The sequence below is a fragment of the Mobula birostris genome, chromosome 26 (assembly GCF_030028105.1).
Source record: "Mobula birostris isolate sMobBir1 chromosome 26, sMobBir1.hap1, whole genome shotgun sequence".
Taxonomy (NCBI): domain Eukaryota; kingdom Metazoa; phylum Chordata; class Chondrichthyes; order Myliobatiformes; family Myliobatidae; genus Mobula; species Mobula birostris.
In genome coordinates, this window is record NC_092395.1 from 42,464,392 (window position 1) to 42,478,009 (window position 13,618).

Genomic DNA, 13,618 nt, shown 5'->3' on the forward strand with positions numbered 1-13,618 from the left:
AGTATTGCTGCCATAAAACAACAAATATAATGTCACATGTTAATGATAATAAACCTGATTCTCTTCCATCACAATCAAGTATAGTTCGACCAGTGAACTTCTAAATCCTTTTTGTTGGGATTTAGTTCTATGGTTGCCTAAGCAAGTTATTAATAAACATGCAGAAGCTCAGACAGCAAATACTTGAGAGTAAATAGTTAAAAAAAATACCACCCCAAATTCCACTCAAAATAATCCAACTTGATTTTTATTCAGTCATAAAACTCCCAACCAGCAATAAATATCCATGCCCATGCAAAATTTACACTTTCCTATGTCCATCTTTTAAAATGCCACAAGGATTTTAAAAACCATAGCTAGATCATCAACCATCCCGTTTGATTGTGGGGAGCCCTGGTCAGTGGCTCAATGAAGATGATGATCCAGTCAAGTCTCAAATTGTAATTACTTTGAACATACGATTGGTATCATATCTGACTTCAATTTACTTTAGACCAAAATGCACAACCTTACCAAATATTAATGAAAACAACATAAGATACCCAAACAACCAAAGATAAAAATACAACCCTTGCAACATTCTATACAGAGCAAGCTGTAACAAAAATGAGCATATTAATGTGGCCTGAGTGCCACTGTTAAGTATTGGTCACACCCCCAGAAAACCTCTTCTGGAATACAATTTTCTTTAACATCCACTTGAACTACTACAGTGGGAAAGATTAGGAATTATCTGAAGGTCATCATACTTGACAATTCAGAAATCCCTACTGCACTCTTACTATGGTATTACTATGAACACAAAAGTGTATTTGTTATACTATCATTAAGCAAAGATTAAACAAGAATACAGAACCATATACAAGGGTTCAGATACTACTTGAGAACAAATAATTTCTGTTCTTTGTTAGTGAGGAGTTAACCAAATCTGATTTTCTATTTGCACACTAATTGAAAATCACCAAGACATTGTTTAACTGACGGTAAATTTTACAGACTCAAATCAGTTCACTTAAAGTATTAAGTTTTCAATGCCCTGGTGACTTGATAACAAGCAATGATGAAACAACAAATTTATTAATTTACACACAAAGAATGACTTTCCAAGATACGACAGGCATTGTATCTTTGCTCCATTTTCTAATTCCTTACATATTGTGCTCTCTAAAAAAAATTAGTTGCCATATGCAAAAAATATTTCAATAGTCTTCATTACTGCAGCAAGTACTTAAATTCCAAGGCAAAGTTTTAGAATAAGTTACAGCATTAAAAATCAGTCACATTTTATAGAACGTTTCATGTGGCCCCTGGCAAAGCTTCTCAAGTTTCAACAGCAACACTGTTTTCAACTAGAAAATGCTGTTTGCTGCAGATTCAGCACATAATTTATGCAAAGTGCAAATTATTCCTTGGTAATTCAGTGTTGTACTGATCTAGGATATTTCATAAATTGAAAAATCCTATAATCTATCATGCTTTACCCATGCAGTATAATCCACCAATTGGGCAGCAAATAAACCAAGAAGCCAAGTCATGAAAGTGTAAATTAAATGATTATGGTGACCAGATTCTTTCAGAAAGAAACATGACATAGTTTAAAAAACTTTAATAATTACTGTAAGGTGGGCTTTCATGGGTGTAATATAGTAACACCGCTATACCTGATCAATATGAAGTGATAATTCTCTATGATATAATCACAGTTTGCAGCTCCCACAACAAGTGAACAATTTTACATACTATTTACATCTTGTAAACATCTTGCATTCACTGGAAGATCATTGTGCCAGTAATCATACTGCTTTCATTGAAAATGGTTGCCAATTTATGTCAGCTGTAGTTGTAGAGACAATTTAATCATACAAATAGGTCTTACATCCTTCACATTCTTTTTAACTAAATATACCGTGTTGTTTTTCTGTTTGTAAGTAAATAAACTCTAATTGCTTTCCAGCTTGTCTACAGATAATCTAAGTCCTTCAATAACTTCCACTGTTCCTCCACTCATGGATTGACACGGCACAACCCAGTCTGGCTGGTGGCGCAGTGAGATCAGCGCTGGACTCCGGACCGAAGGTTCCCGAGTTCGAATCCAGGTTGGGCCACCCCCAAGCACGCTATCCATCTGTGCCAGGTTGAGTGTCAAGGTAGCCACCTGGCCTCGTTAAAGTACAAGGGTTCATAAAGGAACGTTCATAACGTGACACCACATGCCAGACAAGAATGGCTGAATGTCTGGTACGACACGCTTAAAAAAATCTGCACAACCTACAGACACTCCAATATTTAGCTTTCCTTTCAACTTATACCCATCAAGAGTCAGCAAATTTTAGATTTTGGTAGTCCTTTAGTACAAGATTATTAACACACACATGTAACCATTCAAACATGCAGGGAGTGGGTATGAAAGCCCAACAGAAATGGTGATCCAGCATAGTTAACCAGCCAAAGACAGTAATATATTAAAAAAAACATTTAACATTGCCAAAAACAGCAGTAAGCCCAAGGAATAGAAACATTCCAGAATGCAAGAAAGAGTGAAAAATTAGTAAGGAAAATTATGGACTAATCCAATGAGACATAAATTTGGGTGTGCAAAACAAAAAAAAAATTAGCACAAATTAACATGAGACTCTTACAGTCTGAGGCAGCATAAATTACATTAAGAAATGAAGAAATGAGAGAAATTAAACAAATGAGAGAAATTCATGGCAAAGAAAACTTTATATTCACCATCTCCGGGAGCAAAAAAAATTAAAACTAAAGATGCTGGACATCTAAAATTAAAGCAGAAAATGTTTTAGAAACACTCAGCAAGTCAGGCTGCATCTGTTGAAAGAGTAACAAAGTTAATACCTCAGGTCAAAAGTTCATCAGATAACCAGAACAGAACTCACTGTTTCCCTTCCCATAATATTTCCAATATATTGTATTGTTATTTTAATTCAACAGTGAATAGGAGCTCAAAGAAATGAACAAAAAAATGGTTAAATGAACAGAATTCAAAGGAGATAAATCATTTGGACAGCCAACTTGTTTCCAAGGCATTGAAAGAGCAGCTATGTAGCTAGAAGATGCACTGATCTCTATTTTCTAAACTTTCATACATTCAAAAATGGTTTCTTAAGATTGAAAGGCAACAAATATAATCCCACTACGTATTTAAGAAAGTCTTTTAAGTAATCCCTTCAGATTAGGAATGACTTGCTTCCACTCAGTTTTGAAAACTGAGATGACCAATGATACCAATGTGGGGGCAGGAGGTGCCAGATAGGGTGGGCAATTTGTGGGATGGTGTACTCTTTCCACTTCTAATGCAGGAGCTCCGTGTGCTCCTCTGCATGGATTTGAGGTTCTCAACAACGTCCAAATGTTTCTCCTTCACCCCAAGCAATAATAGGTCACTAATTATCGAGACTTCACAGAGATGCTGGATTTCTCCCAAGAATGCATTACAGCAATACAGAACGGGAAGAAATTATGTCAAATAAAAATAATATTTTTAATTTATGCTTTGCATTAAATTCAATTACTCAAAAACAAATGTACCCATCTAACATTTATAATCTAAAATACCGGAAAAAATTATGCACCATATTACACAAAAGCCCAAAATAAACTGTGTTAACAAGGTATCTAGCCCTTGACAATTTTTTAAAGATAAAGCACAAAAAAACATTTAGGGAAAGCACTCCCAAAAACGTTGTGTTTCCCAAAACAAATTATCTCACAAAAATTTTCATTAAGTTTTAAAATTAAAACTTCACCTAAAATTTCACTGTATCAAGATCGAAACGAGGAAGATCCTAAAGACTTCATACAAATTTTACCACCGTTCAGGGCCCCAAACAGTCCTTCCAGGTGAGGCAACACTTCACCTGTGAGTCAACTGGGGTGATATACTGCGTCCGGTGCTCCCGATGTGGCCTTTTATATATTGGCGAGACCCGACGCAGACTGGGAGACCGTTTTGCTGAACATCTACGCTCTGTCCGCCAGAGAAAGCAGGATCTCCCAGTGGCCACACATTTTAATTCCACATCCCATTCCCATTCTGACATGTCTATCCACGGCCTCCTCTACTGTAAAGATGAAACCACACTCAGGTTGGAGAAACAACACCTTATATTCCGTCTGGGTAGCCTCCAACCTGATGGCATGAACATCGACTTCTCTAACTTCCGCTAGGCCCCACCTCCCCCTCGTACCCCATCTGTTACTTATTTTTATGCACACATTCCTTCTCTCACTCTCCTTTTTCTCCCTCTGTCCCTCTGAATATACCTCTTGCCCATCCTCTGGGTCCCCCCCCTTGTCTTTCTTCTCGGACCTCCTGTCCCATGATCCTCTCGTATCCCCTTTTGCCAATCACCTGTCCAGCTCTTGGCTCCATCCCTCCCCCTCCTGTCTTCTCCTATCATTTTGGATCTCCCCCTCCCTCTCCAACTTTCAAATCCCTTACTCACTCTTCCTTCAGTTAGTCCTGACGAAGGGTCTCGGCCTGAAACGTCGACTGCACCTCTTCCTAGAGATGCTGCCTGGCCTGCTGCGTTCACCAGCAACTTTGATGTGTGTTGTACAAATTGAAGTGTGGAATTCAAGAAGATTGCAAAACTAAAGAAAAAAATGTTCCTTATTTTTGGTACCCAGACCAATCTCACACAACTTCTTTGGTTGTAAACACATGACCTACGGACACCTCACACAAAGGAACAAGCATTTGGAGCCCATGGGATGGATTTGCCAGCCATTGCATGCATCTTTGGCTGGGTGGGAGATGTGTATTTCCACATCCCTTCTCTCTGCACCCAATCCCCTCCCTGAACTGCAACAACTGGGAGTTAGATCAAGGGAAGTCAGGCAAGCAAGCACCAGTCCTCATTGAAGGGCCTTTGGTGAGAAGGATGTGCGACATTAAGTTCCTGAGTGCACAGATTCATCCATGAAGGCATCAAACGGGAGGTACAGGAGCCTGAAGACCCACACTTCAAGACCAACACTTCTGTAGAAACTGTTAATTACTTCACAAGTATTACTATAGCACTAAACCCTTCTGAGTTTGGCTGCTTGCATATTTCATAATGCCCTTCATGAATCTCAACTAAAGATTTTTTTTCATCACTCAAGCTCAGAGCTTTAAGTTTGTACTTTTGAACAAGCTCTCCTAATACCTGCTCAGATTATAGTTCTTGCAATAGTCTTAGAGCACGGAAACTGACCTGCTGATCTACCAAGACCACGTCAGAACAGCTCTCTATGTCTTCAAGCAGTAAAGGTGTTGTATAAATGCAAGTTACTCTTCTTGACGTTGGATGATATTGCACTGAGTTGAGTTTCAATATTCACAGATCAGGATATTCAGATGTGGCCAAAGATAAATAAATCAGAAAAATTATTTTTTTAAAAAACATTTCTCCAACTATCACACTCCTACCAGTGTCATTTCAGCCAGCATCAGCAAACAGCCGAGACAAGAATGCAATCTGACAGTTCTTAAATCCAAATGTCTGAGCCTAACTAGGTAACACTTTAACCTACATCAAAGAAATTAAGTCACCATATTTAATCAAAGCCAAAGAGCTAGCAAAAATTGCCTTGGTAAGTTAAATATATAAAAAAACTTTGCATCTTTTAGACAAGCAGCAAGGAATAAAGAACACTAATCTTATATTGACAAAAGCAAAGAGCAACCTACTATAAACAACCATAGTTCATGTGGAATCCAATATCAATGGAAATTAATTATCCAGACAGTAACTTAATCATCTAATCAACTACAATGACAAGTGCCAACATTTCCCTAGAGTACAGTGCTGGGGCTGAGAAGAGTAGTAGATATCAGCCAGAAAAAAAATCTAGTGCAACCAAACTGCCTCCACCACTGATCTTAAAAATCATCACATCAGATAGGGACAATAACTACTATTCCTAAATACAGTTGGTGACTTGCAATTAAAACGCACACCATTGTGACCTAGAATAACCTTCCTATCTTCTATCTGTTACTGCTGCACCCCAATGCCCACTTTAATGAACTAGAAACAAATCAGTGCCAGATAGAAATTTATTCTCCATTTCATGGTATATGATATCTGTTGCTTTGTCACCAGTCATAACGGCAAAAAAAAAATTCTTATCAGGCTAAAACAGATTAATATTCTACAGGAATAAAAATTCAGTTCAGTCAATGCATTTTAATATACTAATGTGCTTCTAGAAATATATTCTTAATTTATTACCTCTACTATTCTCAACTGTACTGGTAATGCACCAAAGCATTAGAGGGCTTTAAAGTGATTGGATCCTAAACTTGTGAAGATTACGCTTGTATTACCAACCAATTCAAGTGAATACAGAATGATCATTTCATATAGCCATTAGCATACTGTACTGAAACCCTGATGTCAATGATTCTAGGATAACCAATTATGAAAGTAATAAGAAAACAAACTTCAGAAGCATTTTATTTACATTCCCATTTAACATTCAACCCATTTTAAACTCACAGTATACTTGAAATGTTTTGTTTACTCTGATGGATCAATTTGCAACATACACTATTAAACATTAACTGACAATCCATTAATTAGCTAACCTACATTTCATTTGAACCCCTTAAGAGTGAGACTCCACTTCAAGTAACCTATCCATTTTTATCCCAGTTCAGGAATAGAATGCAACTCCTGCAGAAATAAAACAAAGTTGACAAAAATGGCATGCAACTTGATATGCAATTATAACACTAAATCAATTGAAAGGGGGAAGGTCTTTTTGCTCTCTCATTACAAACTGGCAAGCAAATGCTTATGTTATTCATGTTATCAATTTCACAATTCTAATCCTCATTTGCTTCAAATGTTAACCTCATTCTGCATCTTCGCAAGTTCATGTCATTATGCCACCAAACACTCCTACGCTCCTCTTTTAAAAAATGTTACCCCGGATCACTGGGATAAAATTATAATTATAAATAATTCAATCAAGTCAGATACACAACTAAAGAAAATCAAGATTGTACAACCGCTTCAAAATTTGGCTGCAATGGTGATGAGAAGGAAGACAAAACTATTTTTAAACAGCACTTACATCAATGAGTAAAAGAAAAAGTTTAGGATTACTGGACTTGAGAAATCATTGCCAAAATGAAGAGTAGCATTTTCTCCTTCCAATGGACTTGGTCTATCTTAGTAATATTTTCTTTGTTATTCTTCGCTTCCTGGCTGACACCGAGTTGATAACAATAAAATGGGAGATGACAATTATGAGAAGCCGAAATGCAAATAATTATAGCAATAATGTGACTGAGCAAGTTGAAAGCTGTGGAGGAGTTGTCCCCCCCTCCCACTGACAGTTGGTGGCACACGCAGCTGCCCGGCTCCGACTGACCCACACTCTTCACAAGCTCCCTCTCTAGGCCTAATCTCTACCTGCCTCTCGCCTCAAAACAAACTACAGTCCTGGCCGCGCACCTCACACATGAGAAAGGGTAGTTACGGCCAGCCATTACTCACCGACTGACCACTAACTCCTGCAACCAGCCGTTCGAGCAAGGGAAGAGGAACAAGCACCCAAGCTTAAAAGACATTAAGCGAAAACTCCGAGGCAACCCTGCCTGCTGTCATCAAGCGTCCGGCTCTCTCTATTGGCCGTTCAAGATTTATTGACACCATCAATCGGTAGATGTTTCCAGGCGATTGGGTGAAAACACCGTCCATCTAAGAGCGCCCGCCCACTCTGGAAGAGCTTCCGGTGCCGTTCGGTTACAAAGTGTAGATACGTGAGAAATGAAGCAGTACCGAGGCTGTCAAACTAGTCCGCTCTGCAAAAGTAGTACCGCACATATATTTGGCGCTTTGTTCACACCACTATGCTTTTTGCAGTGCAATTAATCTATATTTAAATATATCTGTTTTTTTTCTCATTGGAAATGTTTTGCAATATTCGCATTTAATAAAGAATGCGGGAATCCATACTTTTGCCTTATTCCAGGAGCAAAGTTCCTCCCCCAGCTGGCTGCAATTGGAAGAATCATTGCGATGGTACGTTTGTCATTCCACCCACCATTCTAACCCACATTGCTTCAATCTTTGACAGGTTTTCGGGCCAGAGGAAGAAAGCTCGAAGGAGAATTACACATGATGCTTCATAATTAACTGTTATGAAATTACACGTCAGAATTGCTATTAATTATAAGAAAGTCAATTCAAAGCTTAACCTACATGGTGTGAGGAAAAATAGCAACTACAATGAATTACTCATGAAATGTCAACAGGCTAACGACGTAAACGTTTTAATATACTTATTATGCAAATATTTGTCAAAATAATGATTGCATTCTGGGGTTAAAATTTAAAATGACAATTGATGCAGTATAATGTTATGCCTTCAAAGAAGGGGGAAATGACAAAGAATTTGCTTAGTAACATACAAAATACCGGAGGAACTCGGCAGGTCATCTGCTGCCAATCTGCTTGTATTTTAATGTCCGAAGTATATGTTTAAAAAGCCATTTACCAGCTGTATTAAAACTAAGAAGCTGAATTAGCCAGTGTTATCCTTATTTCTCCGATGGCATTGACCACAACGCAAACCTTCCTCCAGTGTGAAATAGGCAGTGGGCTTACTACTGAGAATACTGTCAGGTAATGGACAATATTACAGATAGCAGCAATTTACCGAATAAGGTACTCTAATTGCTACTTGAAGTTGAAGAACTTCTAAGCCATTCTTTAGGATCTTCATACTATATTTCCCTAAGTCCGATGTTTGGTGGATGAGGGGGAGAATATGTTTTTAATTATGCAAATGCTTGAAAAGTGGCCGTCCCAAAAGTACAGACAATAATGAGAAGATCAGCAGAAGACCAACCAGCCTTGAGGGCTTAGAAAAGGTTGTGGTAGAAATTAAATTAAAACAATCATTGGAATAGTATATAGTTGAACTAGGATAATTCACGGCATCATGCCATTTATTTCATTTTAGTAAATTATTATTGTATATATTATTATTCTATACTTTGTTCGTTAAATTTACACACTGCGAAGTGTGTTTTTATATGTTGTTACGAAATAATTTCCCGCTCTGGATCCATAAACTACTTAATATTTCTTCCATAACTGATCAAATCCATGACCTAATTTTGATGAACTGCAACTCCTAAAATTAATGAGATGTAAACACTGGTATTCAACTATATCCAATACTATTGTTGAACCTATTCATTATTTCAAAATTCAAGCTACATTTATTATCAAAGTTGTGGAAACTTGTAAAATTGGTCAGCTCCAGTGTGGGTACTAGCCGCCGTAGTATCAAAGTCATCTTCAAGGAGCAGTCTCTCAGGAAGGCGGCGTCCGTCATTAAGGGTCCCCCGCCATCCAGGCCATGCCCTTCTCTCATTGTTACCATCAGGAGCCTGATGGCACACTCAGACGCTCAATAACAGTTCCTTCCCCTCTGGCATTTGATTTCTAAATAGACATTGAACAAGGTACAGCAGGCATCATATGGAGACGCTTTCGGTGGTCAGGTCCGCTGGTCCAACCTGAGGCTCTATATTTTATGTGCTAAACACGAAGGACAATTCCATTTTTACAAAGTATAGACAATGCTTTCTTTTGAAACTACATAAAACTTCACACTTCCTCATTCGCATCCATACCACAGACGCCAGCATCGTTTGGACTGAAAGTCACAGCTTTTTGGAACCCATTGTTCAGACCTGCCCTCCAAATAAAATCCACAATACATATTCAAAGATAAAAGTCTGGTAGCCAAAGCCATTTGCTAAATGTAAGTGACCTAAACCCAAAAATCAGTAGTATGTAAAAGAAATTGAAAGCATTTGTTAACAAGATGTGAAGGGACCAAGGCAAGACACTTAAGGGTCTCTGCGTAATATGTCAACTGTTTATTCATTTCCATAGATGCTGCCTGACTTACTATGCTCCTCCAGCATTTTGTGTGTTGCTTTGGCTTTCCAGCATCTGCAGACTTTAGTTTTCTTTTCAAAATATTGAATATATTTTAAAGTCTGTTCTCAATCAACATTTCAATAGAACCATCATGGATCATTTAGCCCCTTAAAACAAAAAAATGTCAGTATGTCCTGAGAATAAGACTTGGAAGTAGTGTCAGAATTGGAATCAGGTTTAATAGCATTACCATGTGGTGAAATTTATTTTGTGGCAGCAGTACAGTGCAATACACAATTTAAAAACTACAAATTACAGGAAATATATAATTTAATATTTTGTATACTGTATAAGTAGTGCAACAGAGCAAAAACATATTGAGCATTCCTGAGTTCGTTGTCCTTTCAGAAATCTAATGGCAGGGGGGAAGAAGCTAGAAGCTGTTTCCTGAAACGTTGAGTGTACCCTCAGGCTCCTGTAGCTCCTTGATGGTAGCAACAAGAGGACACAATGGGTGTCCTTAATGATGGATGCTAACTTTGGAGGTATCAGCTTTTGAAGGTGCCCTGGATGCAGGGGAAGCTAGTGCTCATGATGAAGCTGGCAGTTTACAACCTTTTCTGATCCTGTTCAGGGCCCCTCCATAACAGATGGTGATGCAATCAGTTAGAATGTTCTCCACAGTACATCTGTTGAAATTCATCAGCGTATTTAGTGACACACCAAGTCTCCTCAAACTCCAAATGAAATGTAACTGTTGTTGTGCCTTTATTGTAATTGCATCAATATGTTGGGGCCAGGATAGATCCTCAGATGTGGACACACAGGAACTTAAAACTGTTCATCTTTTCCACTGCTAATCTCTCTATGACTGTTCTATGTTCCCACAATTTCCCCTTCTTGAAGTCCACAATCTATTCCTTGGTCTTACTGAAGGTTGAGTGCAATGTTGTCATTACACCAGTCAACCAGCACAGAGATAAAATCCAGTGTAAGCAGCTGAATGTAGTTGTTCACACTATCACATTATTAGACAAAGAAATTGACTGAAGAACAGTGAAGAGTTTAAGCAATACAAAATGCCATCCCTTCTCAGTTTTTTCCTGCATAGTATCTACTCTCAAAAATCAGGTGTCCCATTACAGGACATTTGAAATGTACTTGTTTCAGGAAATGTGGATTCCCTTCAACAATGGTTGATGGGAGTCTTCTCACATCCGTCCATTTATCAAATCTCTACTCCACCCCCCCAATCATCACCACTCTCTCCTCTTCATATTGGTCATCTTTTTCTCCCACTCAGTTCTGATGCAGTATTTTGTCCCAAGATATCAAGTTCTTCCCAATCCTCTCAAGATGCTGCTCAACCCATTGCGTTCTTCCAGCAAATTGCTTGTTGCTCCAGATTTCAGATGTTTGGAATCCTATGTCACCGTAGGTTACATTTGGTTTTGGCAACATCATGCAGGAGTGGAATATTAACTTGTACTGACATTATCTAATAGCAATGTCCAGCTCCCTCAATATGAAACTCAAAATCAAAATCAGGTTTAATGTCACTGGCATATCATGAAATTTGTCTTGCAGCAACAATACATTGCAATATATAATAAACAAATGTAAATTATACAAGATAAATATATTAAATTTTTAATCAAGTAGTGTAAAAGAGCAAAAAAAAGTATACATGGGTCATTGCCCATTTAGAAATGTGATGGCACTGTTAAGTGATGACTGCGTGCGGTGGGAATCAAATATAGGACTACTATAACTGAAATCCAGACACAGCAATGGACAGGCTATGGTAGCCAAGGTTCAAACTCCAGCCAATTCTTACAACAGAAATAAGGCAACAAACAAAATCACCCAATGTAGTACTGGACCGGGGAGGGGGGTTCCCAACAATTTTTATGTCATGGACCAATACCATTAAGCAAGGGGCTTGTGGACTCCAGGTTGGGTAACCCTGTACTAGACCGTCTCACATATCATTCAAATTTATGTTGACCAACCAACTGCCATGGCTCAATTATGAAAACTAACCATTTTGAAATTATTTAGAATGTTGCAAATGGCTGTAGAATTATACTATTCAAATTTGTATAACCTGACATACCCAATCAAAACTTTTCCATGGATGGCTTCCACACCGTTCAGGCTGACCAGAAGTGCACTGAGAGCGGTAAGCGTAAAGGAGTTGGGGGCTTACGGGAGATCGTTCCTGCCTGTGGCCATCAAACTTTGTAGCTCCTCCCGTGGAAGGTCAGACACCCTGAGCCAATAGGCTGGTCCTGGACTTATTTCCATCTGGCAGTTGGCATATTGTTGTTTGATTGTTTGTGGCTTTTGTATTGCTATATTTATGCTCTATTCTTGGTTGGTGCGGCTGTAACGAAACCCAATTTCCCTCGGGATCAATAAAGTATATCTATCTATCTTGTACCTTCAGGAAGAGAAAAACAGGGTGCTACAGTAACATTGTGGTTAGCACGACACTATTACAGCTTGGGGCAGAGTTCAGAGTTCAATTCCAGTGCCATCTACAAGCAAGTTTATACGTTCCTTCCTGTGAGAGCATGAGTTTCCTCCCACACTCCAAAGACATACTGGTTAATAGGATAATTGGTCATTGTATTTTTGTCCCACAATTAGGCTAGGATTAAATCAGTGGGTTCTTGGGCGGTGTGGTTCAAAAGGCTGGAAGGGCCTGTTCCTCTAAATTAAAATAAATAAATATAAATTCTGCCCAATTACACTGCAATTGATTCTCATAGAAGAGAAATGAGGGAAAAAAATAAATTATCTAAAGTCAAACAACAGGAATTCTGCAGATGCTGGAAATTCAAGCAACACACATCAAAGTTGCTGGTGAACGCAGCAGGCCAGGCAGCATCTCTAGGAAGAGGTGCAGTTGACGTTTCAGGCCGAGACCTTCGTCAGGACTAACTGGTCCAGTTAGTCCTGATGAAGGGTCTCGGCCTGAAACGTCGACTGCACCTCTCCTAGAGATGCTGCCTGGCCTGCTGCGTTCACCAGCAACTTTGATGTGTGTTGTTTATCTAAAGTCAATTGTGATTGGTGGTAAGGGGGTGTGAGGCAAGTCAACGAGCCTACTGATTGTAACATTTGGTTTCTCCAAGCATGAGCTTTTAGAATGCAGTATACTTCCTTGCCATTTACAAGGTAGAGGCATTGATTTTCCTGCAGGTAACAGACAAGACTACTGGCAATAACACCAAAGCTGTAATGACACTCTCTCCTTGAATACAAGTTTCAACTGGTAAGTTATACTGTAGCTTCTATAGTCACTCTAGACCCTGGCCCTAATCACAAACCTACCCAACATTCGTAATCCCTAGTGTTTCCCATCATGACCCTGCCTTGTGACTTCACAACTTGCCATCAAATGCAGAGGTAAACAGGCGTCCACCAGAAATTATGAGGGGGGACCTTGGAGAAATGCACAAAACTTACCAATACTCCTAGTAATATCTCGCACATATGACTGTAGATCTGCACATTAGTGGATAAGGCAATGTATAACTCAATGTAGAACAATTAAACTTTTTGGATGTGGTGTAGAATAAAATACCATTGGCAAAAGACAAGCAAAAATTGTCTACTCAGTATTCCACAAAACACTGGCTAAACTGAGGCAGGCTTCCAACAATTACACTCAGCAAGTTCCAATAACTGCTTCAGGG

General features: G+C 38.7%; 1 protein-coding gene across 4 annotated transcripts in view; it reads right to left on the reverse strand.

The window, feature by feature from the left end:
• The window catches only part of kdm4b (lysine (K)-specific demethylase 4B), a 550,987-nt gene extending 543,365 nt beyond the window's left edge, over positions 1 to 7,622 (reverse strand). For all 4 annotated transcript variants that reach the window (XM_072244640.1, XM_072244641.1, XM_072244642.1 and 1 more), the window contains exon 1: positions 7,512 to 7,622. The gene's annotated coding sequence lies outside the window, so the exon portion shown is untranslated. The remainder of the gene's footprint in view (positions 1 to 7,511) is intronic.
• Between the last annotated feature and the right edge of the window lie 5,996 nt (positions 7,623 to 13,618).